We start from the raw sequence: 6,373 nt of genomic DNA on the forward strand, positions 1-6,373 counted from the left end.
TATTTATTTATTTAATTAATTTTAATTCATTTATTTATTTGTTTATATTTACACAGGCGAATGTCTATCAGTGCGTGTGCCCGCCTGGCTACGGCGGCAAAAGGTGTGACGTCAGCACCTACTCGCAGACGCTCGCACTAACCAGAGATGACGTCACCAGAGATGTACAGACGTTCGCGGCGTCTTATGTCGGCGACAAAGATTCGTCGCTGGCGACGCAAGATTCGCCGCTCTTCGGGGGAGGGCTGGTGTTGTCGGCACCGGCTGAGCTCGGCATTAGGCCCGAGAAGAAGCGTAGCGGCAGAGAGGATCTGCCCACACACAGCAGTAAGCCTTCCCTGTACAGGGCTGTTAGATCACCCTCCCCCTCCCGCCGTCGCCGCTGCAAACCACTGACACGCGGTTGTTCATTTTATATGTTCATTATTGTTTATTATATCTCTATTGCGAAGGCCTCGATTTTTGCTCTTCTTCCTGCCCTCCCCCCCCTATTCGATAGTCAAACACGGGTCGAGCGACGTCATGAAACCCCATCGGTTATGTTCGATGATCATTTCATGTAGTTTCTGTATTTCCTATATGTATGTATATATATATATATATATATAACTATTAAACTTTACCTACGGTGTTTCATTTCAGAGTTTAATCCGTACAAGCCGGCGTCTGACACACACTTTCGTCACAAGGTCGATCCGTTAGTGTACTACCGACGATATAGCCGTAATCCCTCGATCATCTTCTAGTGTATCACGTGCTGCCATCTATCCTCAAATTTACCGAGAATAATGTGGAGAGAAAACCAGGTGGTGATCTTAGTGCCAAGCATCTCAAAATGTTAGCGATAAAAAAATAAAATGCGCGCGGTCTGTAAAAAATCGCAACGGAAAAAAGTGTCGTGCGCTGTGAATAACCCAAGGAGCAGTTCGTCATAATACAGTGGTCCCCGCTTTATCAGTATAAGCGGACAGTTCGGGAAATATGTAATTGTCCCGTTTAAACGGCGAATACGTAACAGCGTGCGTCAGGATCACAGCCACTTGGAGCGTTTCAATAAAATATAATGCTAAATATATACGAAATATATTTACTACCAAAGTCTTAATGTTTCTATACTCTCGTTCACCTATTATTGCCGACAATTTTCTGCAAATGCCGTCCAAATGCTCATCTGCAACAATTTGAACAAACTCTGGCTGCCGCCATGGCTGCCGCTGCACACTGACGTATAAATATATAGTTCATCATATAATACTATATATTTATGTGTCAGTGTGCAGCGGCAGCCATGGCGGCAGCCAGCGTTTGTTCAAATTGTTGCAGATGAGCATTTGGACGGCATTTGCAAGAAATTGTCGGCAATAATAGGTGAAAGAGAGTAGAGAAACATTAAGACATTGGTAGTAAATAGATTTCGTATTTATTTAGCATTATAGTTTATTGAAACGATCCAAGTGCCTGTGGTCAGGATTGTTTTTCGAAGGCATGTCTCGTTTAGGCGATACGCCCGTATATCCGAGGCCCGATAAACCGGAGACCACTGTACTGCATGCGTGCCATAGTGATACATGTTGCTTATTATATAGATTATCAAGAGTGCCTAGTGTGTAGTGTTTCACGTTCCTGCCACTATTATGTAGTATGTAAAAATGTATGATTAGTAAATAAATGAGAAGCCACATAGATGATCAAACAACGAAAACTGTAGCAGAGGTAGAGAGGGTGAACATATACATGCATGGGAATTACATGGGAGAGATCGACCCAAGTTAGCTCTACCAGTGTAGCTCATTCGCTCCAACTACGGGTAGCGGAAGCGAAGGGACTACACACCGGTAGAAATAAACCCAAGACTACTTAGAATCTTACCAACTTCCATTTGATTACTTACGCATCATTTACTTGTTATCTAAAAATGATTACTTTTCACGAAAATCTGCCTAATACATTGTGAAAAGTATCAACACGTTAGGGATTTATCTCCTTCATATGTATTCCACACATACTCACCTGGGTGAACTATTTTTGTAAATAAGTGTAGGCCTAGTCGTATAACAGTTTATAATATTAATCAATATCTATATCAAGAGCTAATAATACCTCTATATGTGTATATAGCTCTATCTATGTCATACTGTAAGCATAGTCAATCTCCTTCCATGACATACTATCTCGGAACTTTGAATTTTAAATCTCTACCCGTTTAACCCAGCGCTTCAGTAGCCTACTGGTGACAGAAGCGATGGGATGTCCACGCAAGAGCTGCGCGCGCGTGCGCGCGCGCACCCACACACACGCACACGCACACGCACACGCACGCACGCACACACATACGATATGAAACTCCGAACTCTATTCAAATTATAGCTCTATGGTCGGTTGGGTACAGTGCTATCGTTGTGAACACGACGTGCGCGTATATGTAGCTACTATTCTATATTGTTACGTCGATCTGTCACTCTTGACAATTACTCAACGGTTACTCGGGTTCTATTATAACGGCATTATATGCATAGCGTAAACTCTCCCTACCTGAAGACTGATATCACATATATTGCAGTATCGCGTCGTTACGAACTTCGAAGTCATTTTCATACACAGTAATGTTGTTGTCGACGCTATGACATCCGCCATGTTTGTCCTTGAACCCAAAACACGAGCCAGAAGCCCGCCATGGGCCAGCCAATCAGCGTCCAGGAGAAACAACATTCGTGACTTGTAGGTGTACCCATAGTGTACCCTACTAGTTGTAGGTGTTCATTCATTTAGGATTAATTTTATATCTGGTAACCCATGAGGTTTAAGTGTTCGCGTGAGGGCGAAATAAAGTATTTGCTCTGTGTATATTGCCGTTTAAACCGATCGTTTATAGTATGTCAATAATAACGCGCTATATATCAAAGGCAGTAATATAATACATAAGCATAGCATAATCGACATTCCATAATACTGAAATAAAACGTTTTATCAAATTATTTTCCGAACCTCGTGTATATATGTTTTACTTATCAGACTTATTTTTTTGCAACGATCCGTTACTCAGGGTGGGTACGCTCCCATATGCAATAACTAATCTGTGATGCACAATTCGACGTTAAGGAATCGTTGAATAAATAAAACCGTTAAAAAACTCACATACTTTAAATGCGTCATAATTTTAAAATTAAAACGAAAAAAAATTCGAAATTAAAAAAAACACACGCTCACACCCATTAAGAGCAGTGTTTTATGAAATCTGATCTGCGTGCATCTTGTGTTTAGTATTCGTTGCGATCCATTGACATTTATTTGCTTAATTACTTAACTAACAAACGCTTCAACGACGAAAATTAAAGACTGCACACGTGTTAACTAGCTATCTGGTTAAATTTTCCTTTATTACCTTTATAACTACATGAGGAAGAACGCGCAAGGTGCCGGGGTATAAAAATTCGCACCCTGCTCACGTTCGCAAGACAAACGAGACACAGAAAAGCAGAGTTGTTCAGCTTCAAACATATCTATAGTGGGGAAGTCGATAGTCGCCGGTAATGTATAGGTATTATTTTAAAAGCTTATGCTTTGACATCGATAGGCGGGTGGAGTGGCATATGATGCTTCTCTTGCTGTTACCGCCTTGGCATGGCTCATCCCTCGTTCTCATCGCCTTGTAGGGCTACTCTTGTTTCACTCCACTTACTCATAGAGTCTTTCAGACCTCGGTCTGGTCATACTCAGTCTCAGTGTACTGTCGTTATTAGTACATTCGGACCCGGGTGTGGCCATGGCGAGTGCAGCGAATCCAACGTAGCACAACATCACGCGGGCACGCGGGAAATTACCATCCGTTAACAGAGACACAACCGAGGGAGTCTTCTCTAAAGAAGCCAGTGCTGGCCTCTATGGGGTTAAGCCAGGGCATGCCGTTGCGCGAATGCTGACGGATGCCTCGCTCTCACGTGTTCCTGGGGTTTCAATTCACCACGGATCCCGGACGTGCGAGTGAGTGTGCGTTATCAATCCATATACGGACCTTAATGAGAACACGGGGTCATGGTTATAGACAATAGAGGTTGTTCCCTTCGCTTCTCTTCTGGCGTATAGTATACAAATGTCTTGTGTTTACTGCCAGTGATGACACACTTAAAGCAAAACATCTTTCCGAGTATCAGAATGGCGTGCTTTTGCGCAGACACGTGCTCTGTTTTCACAAAAAACCATCTCCTTCTTCCTAACTAACACCGCCTTTGTGCCTAACTACCGGGTATCCCCGCGCGCCCCGTAAAACACCAAACACTCGGCCAAACACACAACTGCCAATAATGTATCGCAGGTGAGAGTAATAGGACTCGATGACCCGCCGATGAGTCAATGTACACGCCACTGCTACGCCACGCCACGTGTCTGTGTTATTCCATCAACGCAGGAGCACACAGTAGGCATTCCCTTCACTCCCCCATTGCTCTATTATTTTCTCTCGGTGTGTCATAATTACAAAAAAGAGTTGTTGTCGACGCGTGGATCGACTAATGATGATTCTTACAGTTATCCTTCCCCGATGGAAGAACGTTAGCGAACCGAACAATTAGAGGTGTACTACTTCTACATCTACATAATGGGTACACGATCTGTGTAAATATATATATATAGATATGAATATATAAACTTTCTATCTAACATTGAAAATAATCTAGTATACCACTTTGGGAAAAAACGATTCACATCAAACTTTGACAGACTGTCACGCAAAGACATGATTTAAGATCATTTGATTATTACTATAGAATTCGTATACACCGATGTAAAATCTTGACGACTTGACGACTTAACGACTTGACGACAGCAAACATGTCTCTAAAAAAACTGTCGAGTTGTTCAGCTATCTTTTTCGACCGCGCTAAAAATGTTTGCTTGTTAGATTCCGGTAAAAACATTTTCTTCCAGGAATTACGTACACTATACAGAGAGAAAGAGAAAGTGCAGTGTATCATTCAACATGTAAATACAATCACAAATCCTAGCAAACAATCCAAGAAATATCGTGCTCTAAACAAGAAATTAGCGGGTGCAAAATTAGCAACACACGTCGCCAGTCATCTTTCTCATAAATTATCACATTTACTGCGATACAATGAATTAATCAGCTCTCAAATATAATAAACTTCACAGCGGTATAAACCATTAATTCATAGTCAAATGGAATTAACTTTATCCTGCGGTAAAAATAATTAATACCTACTCAAAGATGGTGAATTTTACCGCGTTTAAACGAATTATTTCTGATTAAGGTGACCAACGACAAGTGCAAGTCTGACCAACTCTGAATGACAATATAGCTAAAGGTTGAGATATATATATATACAGATACATTTCACACCGCTACACTGTCGATAGATTTACAGAGCATATAAGCTCTGCCGTACGAACAGCAAAGCACTATATACAACATGCTAGGAATACATATAGTGCTTTGCTCAACACAGGTGACATGAGTTCACAGACCTACTGGTGCCGCCGCTTTTTCTTCACAGATTTACTGTTTTAAATACTTTGTGCTTTTCATCTCGGAGACATTTATTCCTCGCGCTTCAGTACAGTTACCCTCAGAAATGCTAAATCTCTACAGGAGACGTTTGCAGTCTAATGCGTGCTGACCGATTACGTGTTACTACACCGCGAACCCGCGTACACTCCACGTATGTGTTATAGTAGTACACGTAGGTTCACGTTCAGTTATGAGTATACATATTTTTATGGTACTGTGCGACATAGCGCGTGTATTTACACTGCCATGTTTGTATTGTTTATGTACACTGCCATATATGTAGCACGTGTATGTACACTTCCACATATGTAGCATGTATGGATATTGCCACACATGTAGCACGTGCATGTACACTGCAATATTTGTATTGTGTATGTACACTGCTACATAATTATGTAGTGTATCTATGTATACTGCCACATATGTAGTCATATATGTACATTGTCACATATGTAGTGTGTGTATATGTACACTGCAACACATATAGTGTGCATGTACACGGTACATAGGCCTACGTGGGGTGTACATATTATTATACTGCAAATATAACACGTGTGCATATATGCTGCCACATAAGTAGCGTGTATGTACACCACGCATGTACGATATATCGCGGGGCAGATACCGCGTGTGTGTGCGTGCAGCGTGCGTGTGCGTGCGTGCGTGCGCGCGCGCGCGCGTGTGTGTGTATGTGTGTGTGTGTGTGTGTGGGTGTGCGTGTATGTGTGCGTGCTGGTAGACTTTTTTTTATAGAAATACTAAACCATGATATACCTAGTCACGCGAGAAGGGGGATGTTACAGCAGCTGCGGCTCCCACCGACTACACGGAAGCAGCAGCAGCAGCAGC

General features: G+C 42.1%; 1 protein-coding gene across 1 annotated transcript in view; it reads left to right on the forward strand.

Moving 5' to 3' along the window:
- LOC106804963 (sushi, nidogen and EGF-like domain-containing protein 1) overlaps positions 1 to 1,111 on the forward strand; it is a 35,280-nt gene extending 34,169 nt beyond the window's left edge. Inside the window, exons 6-7 of the mRNA XM_014806381.1 lie at positions 57 to 327; positions 643 to 1,111. The gene's annotated coding sequence lies outside the window, so the exon portion shown is untranslated. The remainder of the gene's footprint in view (positions 1 to 56; positions 328 to 642) is intronic.
- The last annotated feature ends 5,262 nt before the right edge of the window (positions 1,112 to 6,373 follow it).

Source organism: Priapulus caudatus, unplaced genomic scaffold (assembly GCF_000485595.1).
Source record: "Priapulus caudatus unplaced genomic scaffold, Priapulus_caudatus-5.0.1 Scaffold94, whole genome shotgun sequence".
NCBI classification, from domain to species: Eukaryota; Metazoa; Priapulida; class Priapulimorpha; order Priapulimorphida; family Priapulidae; genus Priapulus; species Priapulus caudatus.